This window comes from Lipotes vexillifer, unplaced genomic scaffold, assembly GCF_000442215.2.
Source record: "Lipotes vexillifer unplaced genomic scaffold, Lipotes_vexillifer_v1.1 scaffold713, whole genome shotgun sequence".
Taxonomy (NCBI): Eukaryota; Metazoa; Chordata; class Mammalia; order Artiodactyla; family Lipotidae; genus Lipotes; species Lipotes vexillifer.
Window position 1 is genome coordinate 1,542,355 of NW_006773157.1, and position 13,031 is coordinate 1,555,385.

Genomic DNA, 13,031 nt, shown 5'->3' on the forward strand with positions numbered 1-13,031 from the left:
CTGGCCTGCTGTTCCCCTGCCCCACCAGCAGCCTTCTCACTGCTCTGTAACAGCTTCTCCTTGGCTCCGTTGTTTCCATGACCAACCAAGGAAAAAGACAACAAAGATGGGGAAGGGACAACGGTTCTGGGGTCTCCACAAGTTTTGAATGATTTTCCTACACTTCCTCACTCAGCAAACATTTCTCGAGCTGTAAGAGCCAGCATCTGAGGATAAAAATGTCCCTGAAGGCGGTGCGACAGCCGCTGGAGGGCAGCGGAGGCGGCGCGGCCCGTCCTTTTCTCGCCATGAGGCCGCAGCAGGCGCCAGTGTCCAGGAAGGTTTTCATTCGGCGAGGCTACAGCAGTGGCACCCGCTTCCAGTTCCAGACCAAGTTCCCCGCGGAGCTGGAGAACCGGATCGACAGGCAACAATTGGACGAAACAGTTCGAACTCTAAATAACCTTTATGCTGAAGCAGAGAAGCTCGGGGGCCAGTCCTATCTTGAAGGCTGCCTGGCTTGTCTAACAGCGTACACCAACTTCCTGTGCACGGAAACTCACTACGAGAAGGTTCTGAAGAAAGTCTCCAAATACATTCAAGGGCAGAATGAGAAGATCTATGCTCCCCAAGGCCTCCTCCTGACAGATCCCATGGAGAGAGGACTTCGAGTTATTGAAATTACTATTTATGAAGACAGAGGCATGAGCAGTGGAAGATAAACCATAGAATTAAAGGCCCACCTCCAGCTGGGACCCTCATCTGTGCACCGGCCGACCGCAGAGTGTCCCCCACCTCCTCTCCAGAGCATCATTCCTTCGTATCTGCTGCCACAGCCACGGTGCCATTCACTCCAAGGACTGACTTTCTAGAATTCCACACCTGGAGTGACCGCTAGTCGCTCAGCATCCACTTTGTGTCTCCAAATGGTGGAGGACTCTGTAATCTTTTGATTAGTTTTTGAGAAAACGCAGTGAAGCATTTCACTTTTTTAATTCAAAGCCATTAATAAAATATGCAGTTGGTCAGCCCAACACAGTTTATTTCTTACCTGCCAGCAGTGCCAGTGGCTCTCGTCATTCCCTCGGCTTCAGCGAGTCGTAAACTAGCCAGTGCTCAGTCTTACTCCCCCAGATTCATAAAACGCTTTTCTCCAGGGTTTTGGTGAAGGGTGGGCTGTGTCTGGTTTTGCTAATGCATCTCCCAGATTTCAGAGAATTACCAGTTTTGCCACGACTCAAAGCTTAAAGATCAAGTTCTGCTGTTCAGTTTCTCAACCCGAAGCTCATTGGAAAAATAATGTATAATGTTACTTGTTTTATTATAGCAATTCCTGATTAAAGCAGTATTTAATGCAATTTCCAGGTTTTTGTTTTTTGGGTTTTTTTTGTGTGTGTGTGAGAATTCTGGTATTAACTGCATTACCTTGAACACTGGGAAGATGTGGTCTGTGTTGCTTGTTCCTTATAAAAATAAGTGAGCACAATAATGTGGATGCTAAACCATCAAACACAAATGTCCCTGCTGTGTCCCTGAATGAGCACGTGTTAATAAATATTTAAATTATTGTTTTGTTATAAATATAACTTAAGAGAAAAGAATTTGATAGGAATAATACTATATATTGCTAATTTTTAACTATCTCTACTGGCAAACCTTATGATTCCTAGACTTTCCTCATATACAGTATTCAGTGCACAGAAATATTGATTGGTTCAAGTTCAGTAAGTTAAGTGATTTCCAACTAAAACTCTCAAGTCTGGGTCACTGTTTCTAGTTCTTTTTGGCTGTGTGTTCTTAGTATTGGGACTTCCTGTGCCCTTCATCTTTGGGGTTTGAGAGCACTGTATTTGGGAGAAAGTTAGGACGTATACTAGGAGAAAATGAAACGGTTAAAGGTTTTACTTTCAGAGATATTGTAGGTGCTAATGCTGGATTTAACCTTTCAGATTTAATTTCTTTTATGGGTCTGTTAGTTATTCAGTAAATCCCATAGCTCTATGTAATATTTTAACTGTATGAAACTTGTTACTTTATAGCCTATAATAGTGTGTCTGTCTGCCTTTTAAACCCGTTGCAATAACTTTGCTGAAATATTAACACATTAGTAAAACTTTTCTTAAACCAACAAACAAAAAGGAAATGTCCCTAAGCCCGAGTCTGGCCCTTGGAGAGCTAATGGGAAGACATGGTACAGACTCATCACAGTGGTTCCCCAGGGACGACTTGCTGGGTGCAGTGCTGGAGGGTCTTCCAGACCCTGTGGAGGGGCAGGGGGAGTGGGTGACTGCTGATGGTGAGAGCGTGGCAGGTGTCAGGGGAGGCTTACGCGGAGCTGGAGAAGCCTGAGCCCCTTGGAAGGCAGAGGAGGAGTTGGCCTGGGGTGGGGGGCCCCGAAGCACTGTCTAGCTAGAGGGAGCGGCACGTCTGGGGGCTCGAGGCCGGAGAGCAGAGGGCGTTTCGTGTGGTTTCACCTACGCGTATGAGGCAGAGTAGAGGAGTGGGGCCTGGGGAGATGGGCGGCCGCCAGGTGAAGGTGCCGAGGAAGGGGGCTGAGGCCCCCAGGCCTTCTGCTGCCCACTCCCCTCTGCAGTTCCCTCCACAGGGCCCCTGTCCTCAGGGCATCCCGAGGGGCCACTTAGGCTGTGGGTAGGGGTCAACAGGGGATTCATAACCCAGGGGCACCCTGACATCAGTGCCCGACTGCCCCCGTACCCTGGGCCTTACCTCCTGAGACCTGGGGAAGAGGCACGGAAAGTCACAGCTAGTGAGGTGGCAGCTCCTCCTCTTCAGGCCTCAGTCGCTCTCTATGTACAGCAAGGGGGTTGTCGCAGATGATGGCTAAAGCCCCTTCTGGCCTGGCTTCCTCCTTTACAGACAAGGAAGGCATCTCAGTTTGGCTCCCCCAGGAAACGGAGCCTGAAACCAGATTTGAGTGCTAGTAGTTCATTTGGGAGGTGATCTCAGGAAGCGCCAGTGGGGATGTGAGACTGGGAAGGAAGGGAGAGAACACAGGGTGCTTGATGTGCAGAGGACCCTGCAGGTGACCGGGGCTCCGTGTAACGCACCCCTTCAGAGTTGTCCTGTTCGAGGGGACAGGAAGCCGGGTGTTCACCCCCCGACTCCTGTCTGTCTTTTGTCGAGGGCTGCTCCTGGGGGCCTGAACTCCCGGCACTTCTGGCCTGCCCCACCTGTAGGCACAGCATCTGCCTGCAACCAGAGGAGGCCTACAGGCAGAGAGTGGCAGAGGCTGCAGTAGGAAGCCAGTGGCGTGATGACAGCGGTGTGTAGCAACAGCACTTGTAAAAGGAGGTTGTCCGCTCATGGACAGCATATTCTTCAGAAACCTAGACCCAGAGGGACTGAAGTGACTTTCCCTGGGTCACGCTGTGACTTAGCGACAGGCTGGACCGAGACTTGTCTCCCAGGGCTCTTTCTGCCACCCACCCCTCCCCTCCCCCACCTCTGTTGTCAGGTCTGTCAATCATCCTTGTCCCTCCTCCTTCACACGGTTTAATAAGAAAACTTTGGTAGTAGATGCAGAGATACCTTGAAAAACATCAATTGGTTTAAATCTGTGAAACTTTTGAGCCCTTCTCTGAAAAAGGCCTTATCATCTCCATCTTTGCATTCCCATCTTTGCACATGGTAGCCCCTTTATACACAAAGGATGAGCTGATGTTTTGGCCATTTGTGTGGTATGGGGTGATGCCTATGTCGTTATGGCTCTCAGTTTCCTTGTTTGAAAAATGGGCATGTGATGCCAGCGTGCTAACATCCTAGGCTTGTTGTATCAGATAGTCAGCATGATGCATGGCACCTAGTAGGTGTTCAACAGCAGTTTGGACTGCTGAAGAACGTTCAGGAAACCACATCGGCTGTCACGCCAGAGGGAGGGGTGGTCACGGTGGTGAGCCGGCAAGAACCATCATGAGTCAAAGGATCACATCCCTCCCCCACCCTTCCCACCAACCAGGCCCCCCTCCACAGGTCTGAGGTCTGGTCGGGTTGCCTCCTCCCCCCTGCACTTTCCCGCATCCCTGAAGCTCTGAGTCAGGTTTCCCACCTCCTGCGATTTCACAGCTCCCCGCCAGCCAAGCTGTTTTGCAGACCCAAGTTGGTAATGACAGATTCTTCTCTCCTGGCCCTCCACTGGCGAAACCACGGAAAGTATTTGAAACACGCAGCCTGGGAATGTGCAAGCTTCCATTCGCCGGGCTTGGCAGGGGCCAGCGATTTCTCAGCCAGCACTTTTGACTAAGACTTGTACGGCTCAGGTTTCCCAGGAGCTCGTCAGCTCAGTTTTTCAACAGCATTTATACTTTTTTTTTTCCACCCTTCAGAACATTAACCCTAAAGTAGGTTCTGAATCATACAATCCCTGGAAGCATGGCTCTCTCTCTGTTAGAGGCATGGTTTTGGATGGGCTTCAGGAGAGCTGGCCTCAGCCTGGGACGGGGATCTCCTGCCCATCAGGGTTCCTCGGGCCCAGGCGGCGTGAATCAGAGGATTCTCTGCTGAAAGGGATCCCCAGAGGACTTCCAGATCTTCCGCCTCTAGAGAGATCTGGTTAACCCATTCGAGGCCTCTGCAACTTTGATTTTAAAATATCCTCTGATAGGGTTGAAGGAAGGGAGAGAAGATGCAAAGACCACAGACTCTGGACCTAGGTACACCTACATGTCAGTTAGGCATCTGCTCCCACTGGGTTTCCTCATCTGTAAAATGGCAATAATATTGTAATACCCACCTCCAGCTTATCGTGAGGTTTAAATGGCAGCACAGAAAATCACCTAGTACAATCCCTGCACATAGTAGGTGCACAGAGTAGTTTCCTGTCTTCCTTATTTCTTGGTCACTGATGCTACGGTCTCATCACAGAGTTGTTTGGTGAATGAATGAAGGTCTTGACCTAAACACCCCCTTCTCCTCTCAAGGCAAAACCATGGAACAAGTGTTTCCTGAGCATCAGTTCTGTGCAAAGAGCAGAACTAGGCCTTGTGGTGACACCCCTGATGCCAAAGTCCCTGTTGTAAAGGAATTTCTGGTCTAGTGAGGGAGCAGGCACCACGGGAAAACGGCAGGTGGATAAAATGTCCACAGGAGAGACAGTCACAATGATTTTGCTCACTTGTTTACATACATTCACTCATTCTGCAGCAGGCATTTACTGCAGGAGGAGGGCCTGGCCACCCCTTGCCCCTGGTGGTGATTCTGGGGGCTTCTAAAGCAAGCTCTTTCCACTTTACATCCCTGGTTCTGTTTGCTGTGACGTGATACTTGGAAGTACTTTGGAAATTCAAAGGCTTGCTGTTCCCTCTGCCTAGAACACCCTTCCCAGCTCACTCACCCCTTCTCTGAGAAGCCCTTCCTGACTCTCTGAGGCACATTCAGCTGTCCTCTCTCTGAGGCCCCCAGCACTTTAGTCATAACAGGGGTACTGCCCCCTGTACACTGTGTTGTGATAGGCTGTTTCCAAGTCTGCCTTTGAGGAGACAGCGCACAAGCACCAGCTACTGAAAGGGAAAATGGGGTGCCTAGGCTGGGCTCCCTAAGAGCAGAGCCTGAGATGGAGATTTGGACACACACGGCTTATTTTTTTTTACATTCTTAAGAAAAAGCATTTATTATTTGTCATCATTCTTATTTTCATAACTAGAAAAGAAGTTGGCAAATGATTAAAGGAAGTATGTTGTATACATCTCTGTGGTGTAGGAAAATGCATTGCCCACAATACGCAGCTATTTTTATCTACTTAGGGCAATCATTTCAAATCTTTCTTTTAAATTTTAATTTTATTGGAGTATAGTTGATTTACAATGTTGTGTTAGTTTCAGGTGTACAGCAAAGTGATTTGGTTATACGTATACATATATTCATTCTTTTTTAGATTCTTTTCTCATATAGGTTATCACAGACTGCTGAGTACAGTTCCCTGTGCTAGACAGTAGGTCCTTGTTGGTTATCTGTTTTATATATAGCAGTGTGTATATGTTCATCCCAAACTCCTGATTGATCACTCCCCACTACGTTTCCACTTTGGTAACCATAAGTTTGTTTTCTACATCTGTGACTCTTATTTCTGTTTTGTAAGTAGGTTCATTTGTACCATTTTTTTAGATTCCACACATAAGCGAGATCATATGATATTTGTCTTTGACTTCCTTCACTCAGTATGACAATCTCTAGGTCCATTCATGTTGCTGCAAATGGCATTATTGTTATTATTATTATTTTTTTATGGCCAGTATTCCATCGTATATACGTACCACATCTTCTTTATCCATTCCTCTGTCGATGGACATTTAGGTTGCTTCCATGTCCTGGCTATTGTAAATAGAGCTGCAGTGAACATTGGGGTACATTTATCTTTTCAAATTATGGTTTTCTCCAGATATATGCCCAGGAGTGGGATTGCTGGATCATATGGTGGCTCTGTTTTTAGTTTTTTAAGGAACCTCCATACTGTACTCCACAGTGGCTGTATCAATTTACATTCCCACCAACAGTGCAGGAGGGTTCCCTTTTCTCCACACCCTCTCCAGCATTTATTGTTTGTAGACTTTTTGATGATGGCCATTCTGACCGGTGTAAGGTGGTACCTCACTGTAGCTTTGATTTGCATTTCTCTGATAATTAGTGATGTTGAGCATCTTTTCATGTGCTTTTGGGCCATCTGTACGTCTTCTTTGGAGAAACATCTGTTTAGATCTTCTGCCCATTTTACTGATTGGGTTGTTTGGACACACACAGCTTATTAAGGGGCAAGTTCTCCAGAGGAATGAGAGAGGGAAGCAGGATGGGGCAGCAAGGATGCGGGTGCAGCTGGAGTCCAGCCTCAGCCTGGTCCACGGGGAGCTCTGGAGCAGGAACTGCCCCCCAGAGCGTGACCCCCAACCCCTTCAGTCCATGGGGCCAGACTCTGTACCCCTGAGTCACTTGGTCTAACGTCCGAGGGGCAGGCAGAGGTGACTTCCCAGGTGAGGTGGCTGCTCTTCAGCCAAAGTCAATTCTCTGTGGAAGAGGGTGGCTGTCAGCTGTAGCTGCCAACGCTCCTAGCAGGGGAGATGTGTGGGGCACCCACAGCATGGTTCTGGGAGGGGAGAATCAGGAAGGGACATCAACATCTCCACCACATCTTTTCCACAATGGTGTACAAGTTGTGTGCATTTGTCCCCCATCCTCGTCGTTCGCTAAAAGGACTCACAGGCAAGGACGGAGGTGCACACCTACGGGTGGGGGCAGGGCCTGTGTCCCTGAGAGCTTTGGGGATGGGGCGGGCACTGAGAGGGGCAGCAAGGAGAGGGCGGGTCCCAGCTTGTCACCATTCACCTGACCGAGTGCCCCGCTGTCCTTTATGTACCAGTGGCCCTGACCTTTCCCGCCATACGCAGGCCCACCACGTCTTTCCATCCTCTGAGTACCCTCCGCACTTGACCACAGACCAAGCAGGCTGTGAGCACTTGCTTTGCTTCCCTAAGGCAAAGCAAATTCTTAAAAGCAAAGCCTTCATCTTATTTTGATTTTCCAAGTGCCTGTCTCAGTGCCTTGGCACTTACTAGGTGGCCAGTATGTATTATTGAGTAAATAGGCTAACAGATGCCCTAATTTTCCTATGAGGTCGTGAAAGGGCCAAGAGCCCTTCTGCCGGCAGCATTTGCCAAGGGTGCCCTAGTGCTCAGGCAGGGCCTGGGCTGTCCTTGCTTTTCCCACTCCAGCACCCCCAGCCCCAGGCAGGGCTGAAGCCTCCGCATGGCCCTACCCGCATCCTGGCGGGCAGCCTTGGGCGAGGGTGGCCAGTGGGACAGGGAGCTCCCGCTGGCCTGGTGCACAGACTCCTCGGTCTTCATTTATATGAAATGTGACTCCATCACTCAAAGCCTGCGCCTGGCCTTGGTCGGTGCAGGTAATGATGATACAGGCTCATTTATGCAAGATTATCCTTTTATCACATTCCCAGACTCATTTGTGAGGCTCATGTTTCCCCCCCCCCCCGAGGGCGTCATCAAGCAAGTTAAGTTGTACTATTTCCCTCCCGCAGAGAACTGGCGGGGGCCTCCCTTGTTGACGGATGAGGCCCACTGCCTTTGCCAAATAGGGTCGGCGTGATGGATCTTTTACTTGTGAATATTATAGCTGGAAATTAGCATGTTTATTGAGGTAAGAATGTGTTTGTTTACATTCCACTACCCATGGCATTACCTCTTAGGACCTGACTTATTTAGTTGAGGATAAGCACAAATGATCTGCATTTGGGCACCCACAAAATAATTAATGAACTTCCAGATATAGATTTCAGCCTTAAGTAAACACACCAGCGAGGTGAGCGGGGGGCAGAGGGGCTGGGAAGTGCTCTGAGGTTTTGGGTGGTGAGCAAGGTGGAGTGTCTGGTACTCGAGGGGTGGAGACAGGGCAGGGATGTGGGTTCAGGCATCCTGTGAGGGGCACAGGGCGGGTGCCCAGCCTGGCTGTCGAGTGGAGGTGACTTCTATCAGTGGAGGAGGGAAGAGACAGGCAGAGGACCAGGATTGTGAGCCGTTTTCCCAGGGATTCTCCTGGGCTCCCTCTTGATTGTCCCGATGCAGGAGTGAGAAGGACTGCTGAAGTGTGCGGGCTAAGGGTGGGGAGGGACACTGCTTGGGCAAGGATGATGGAGACCCAGGTGAGTGACGACGGGTCCCAAGAGGCCAAGTGACCACCTGGAGTCTGCTCCCCTCCTAACACTTTCACCTGTAACAGCTTTGAAACCTAGCTTCTCTTTCCATCCCCCGGCTTGCCAGTAGGCCATACAACCTGGGATGCAAACGCTCAGTAACCCAACATCCTCTTGTTTTAGGAGAAGAATCTGAGGTTCAGAGAAGTGCAAGGACTTAGGCGAGGTCTTGGAGGCAGAGGGACAACCGCCGCCGCCTCCCTGTGGCTTTAAGCCTGATGCCTGCCTTGTAAGAAGTCGCAGAGAGTGTATCCTCTAGGGTGTTTCTTCAGGGACCCAGGAAAGCTTTGCCCCCTATGCCTGGCCAGCAGAGGCCTCAAATTTCACCCTTAAAACCAGCTACCTTTGTAGTTTAATCCCCTTTAAAGAGCAGATGCTCCTGGGAAGGGCCTTGTTCTTGGTGCTTGCCTCCCCAGGGTGCTGAAGTGACCTGTGAGAGACTGAGGGAAGCAGGAGAGCTCATGGTTGAGGGTCAAAGCCCCCAAACAGCATGACAGAGAGACCCAGGAACAAACTTTTCCCCCTGCATAAATTTTTCCAAGTGAGCAAAGCCATTCTCATTGTCCTCCAGCTCCGAACCCTGAACGTAAAGATGGGAGGGGTGTCCTGTCTGGACATCAGAACCAGACAGACCTGGGTTGTAATTCTGGCTCTACCTCTTCCTAGTTCTGTGAACTCTGTGACCTTGAATGAGTCATTCGAACCCTGTGGTCTCCATTTCCCCAGCTAGAAAACAGGGAGGGGAATTGTAACACCCACCTGTCAGTGGTACTGTAAGATTAAAAGAAGAAAGTATCTACCATGTTTAGCACATGGTAGCACTTGGTAACTGTCCTTGAATTAGTGGTCATTAGTATCATTATTTTCCTTCCCAAACAAGGTGCTGTAACCTACCCTGGCTTTCCCATAAGTGGGAATTGATGGAAGGGATTGAAAGAGACAGAGGGAGAGGGAGAACGAATCCCTCCATAATCCCCATCCCTTTCCCCCTGTTGTGTCCTGATGTGGGTGTGTGTGCCCTTCCCATGGAGCCTGGTGGAGTGGGACAGAGCGAGGTGCCAGACTGGAGTTTGGTCCATTTCAGCCACATATCTCTCGGGGATCAAGGGAAGCGTGGTGGTTCCAGACCTCAGTCTCCTCATCTGCGAAATGGGGCCAGCCTCACTGCTAACCTGGGAAGCAGGCGGGTCCACAGCTAATTTGTCTCCAAATCACCAGCACCCAGCAGTGTCAGGCATGCAAGAGGTGTTCAGTGGTGGCGAATAGACTGGAAGCTCTAGATCAGGTTTCAGAAAACTTTTTCTGTAAAGGGCCAGATAGTAAATATTTTAAGGTTTGCAAGCCATACAACCTCTGTTGCATCTACCCAACTCTGTCCCTGTAATGCAAAAGCAGCCATAGACAAGGTGTAAACCAATGTGTGTGCCTGTGGTCCAGTAAGGCCTTATTTATAAAATCAGCTGGTGGCTGGATTTGGCCATAGCTCTTGACCTCTGTGTAGTGAGGCCATGGCAGTCTTTGGATTCAGACAGCTAGGCTCAAATCCCAGTACCTCCACTCTTTAGCTCTGTGGCCTTAGGCAAGTGACTTACCCTCTCTGAGCCTCCATTTCCTCCTCTGTAAAATGGAGGACACTGGCTTGCGCTTTTTTGGTATTCCCCTCACCATACCTACTAGGGCTGGGCTCAGAGAAGGAGCTCAGGAAAGACATACAGATTGGCTAAAAAAATGATCTCTGACAATAATCACAACTCTTGATGAGTGTACTGCACTTTCAACTTACAATACATTTCACATCCATCTCATTTCCTCCCCCATCCCCTACAGAATGGGTACAGTATTGTTATTATTATTATGCTCATTTCACAGATGAGAAAACCAAGGTCCAGAGAGACTTAGAGAGTCACTGTCCAAAGGTCACTTTCCAAAGGTCACTGTTTTTGTCTCTTTGGGCTGCCATAACAAAATGCCATAGACTGGGTGGCTTATAAACAACAGAAATTCATTTCTCACAGTTCTAGAGGCTGGAAAGTCAAGATCAAGGTGCTGGTGGATTAGGCGTTTGGTAAGAGCTCGCCTCCTCATAGATGGCTGTCTTTTCACTGTAACCTCACATGGCAGAAGAGGCTAGAGAGTTCTCTGGGGCCTCTTTCCTGAGGGCACTAATCCCATTTATGAGAGCTCTGCCCTCATGACCTAATCACCTCCTAAAAGCCCCAACTCCTAATACCAAAACATTGGCCCTTAGGTTTCAACGTGTGAATTCTGGGGGGACACAAACATTCAGTCTAGAGAGTCAAGCAATCAGTAAGGAACAGAACAGGGATTCAAACCAGATATTTCAGCAGCAAATCCTTGAATTTTCCACTATACCAGAGCTGTCATAAATAAACCTCCTTCCCAGTCTGTCTCCTCCTACCGTGGACAATCAACAAATGGACTCCTGTACAGACACTTGGAAAGTATGTAGACCAGGGGCCTCTCTCTCTGTGAGAAGGGGCTACTGCTTATCTCCTCAGGCTCTGAGACTTACAGGCTAGAAATATGGGGCTCTTGGTTCTGTAGAGAAGATCCTGAGCTGAGTGAGCCGACTGGGGCTGGAGTCAGGGTGAGGGTAATGTGACATTGTCACAGTCTGAGGGGTCTCTCCTGGTGAAGAAAGGTAGTGAGCAGGCAGTTTTGACTCACTCAGAGATTAAGCTTTTACAATTCTGATAGAGAAGGAAACGCTGTATTAGTGAGGAGTAGCATTTGGCATCAAATAACCAAGACCACCAAAAGCTAAGGCTTAACAAAAACAAAAATGAAACAGAAGATAAGGCTTATTTTTTTCTCATGTGCTGCAAAATCCAGGGTGGTCAGGGCAGGAGCAACAACTCCACAATGGCATCTTCTATCTTTCTGCTCGGCCAGGTGGCTCTGCAAGTGGCTTCCATCCTTAAGGTCACCTCATGGTCACAAGATGGCTGCTGGAGCTCCAACCATCAGGGTCACATTCTAGGTGAGAAGGAGAAGGGTGGAAGGGGTGCTTGCCAGATGAGTCAGCTCCCTTTTAAAGGAGACTTCCTGGGAACCCCATCCAAGAAGAGAACAACTTTGGCTTTCATCTCATTGACCAGAATTGGTCACAGGGCTAGCCCTACCTATAAGGGAAGTTGGGAAATATGGATGTAGTACATTGCTGCCCCAATCAGGACTGTGCTAGCAAAGAAGAAGGGGAGAATGGATATAGGGTGGCTAAACCTCAGTCTCTGCCTCCTTCCCCTAATTTGCCATCTGTGTAAAGATCAGGGAAGGAAGGAAGTTGCCCAAGACCACACAGAAAGCTAGGGGCATGCCTGAGACCAGACCCCAAAGTTTCTGACTCTGAGTCAGATGCTTCTTCCACTCTCTCCGTTGCTTCACTCGGTAGCCACACCTGTTCACAAATAATGTTATTATTATTTATCAAGCATTAACTGTGTGCCAGGTACTATGCTAAAGGCTTTCCAGGCATGTTCCATTCAATTTGCTACCAATCATTTGAGGTGGGCATTACTATTATTCCCATTTTACAGAGGAAGAAGCTGAGGCTCAGGCAAGTGAGGTGACTGCTCCAGGTCCCAGAGCTCATAAGGGTTGGAGTGGGCTTGAAACCCAGGTTCCCAGCCCTGGCTGTGAGCAATTCAGTGCATGTGATTGAAATGAACCAGGGACATCCCCAGTAGGCTGTTGAGTCAAGGTGGCTCTCTCAGTGACCCTGTACCATCAGGAACACCCGCAGACGGCCCCAGTAGTCAGGCAGCAAGACACACACCAACCGAGGGGGCTCCCGACTCCCCATCCACCTGGCCAGGCTCTGTCTCTGCAGCTCCTCATTCCAGCCAATTACCCCTAATGGAGTGATATGAAATGTAACTAACTTGGGGAAATATCTGTATACTTTAATTAAATCAGTTCACAATTAGCCATCTGAGTAATGAGGCTAAGGTGTTTTATCTCCCTGTGAGCCAGCGGGCCGGGGGAGCCAAAGGCAAGGGGAGTTTGTGCCAATAGCATGGTCCTAGTGACAAACTCCTTAGGGGTATGGAGGCAGGTGCTGGAAGCCCCAGGAGAGGATTTGGCCCAAATCTACTGTGATTAAATAAATATAGCACCTCAGAGAGGAGCTACTAATCTGTGGGACTAAATTTTTAATGGCTACAGCCGGTTTTTCATACTAAAGAAATACCAGGGCCTTTGATCCAAACACCTCATGGCAAAAGGCTAAAAATCACACATGTGCACTGTGTGGCCCCGAAGTCCCCAGACGTGGTAAATGCTTGGCTGAGCAGGTTGGCCAGTGTCCAGCAAGGGCTCC

General features: G+C 49.0%; 1 pseudogene; it reads left to right on the top strand.

Annotated features, from left to right (window-relative positions):
- The first annotated feature begins 263 nt into the window (after nt 1-263).
- Nucleotides 264-701, top strand: LOC103084819 (golgin subfamily A member 7 pseudogene; annotated as a pseudogene).
- The last annotated feature ends 12,330 nt before the right edge of the window (nt 702-13,031 follow it).